The sequence below is a fragment of the Apaloderma vittatum genome, unplaced genomic scaffold (genome assembly GCF_000703405.1).
Source record: "Apaloderma vittatum isolate BGI_N311 unplaced genomic scaffold, ASM70340v1 scaffold25993, whole genome shotgun sequence".
In the NCBI taxonomy this organism is placed as follows: Eukaryota; Metazoa; Chordata; class Aves; order Trogoniformes; family Trogonidae; genus Apaloderma; species Apaloderma vittatum.
The window spans coordinates 12,845-13,157 of NW_009706775.1; positions in this window are offsets into that span (position 1 = coordinate 12,845).

Consider the following 313-nt stretch of genomic DNA (forward strand, 5'->3'; position numbering starts at 1 on the left):
CCCTTTGCTGGTGCCATGGAGCTGTCCCTGGGGAGGTGAGCGGTGACCTCGGGGCACGGTGTGCACCCTGGGGTGGCTCTGTGGGGCAGATGGGCTGTGTTCCCTGCAAACACCGCCAAGGACAAGCTCTGCTGCACTTTGCCCAGGTTTTTTCCCTGGGTGGACCTAAGACCTTTGCTCTGCCTCATGAAAATTGTGGCGTCCTGGTGTTGTTACTCAGGTGCTGCCTTGGAGAAGAGCCCAAGGTCCGAGGGCATGGGGTGCTGCCTGGGCAGGGGCCGGGGCGCTGCAGCCGAGGTGCCTGCGGGGGGCG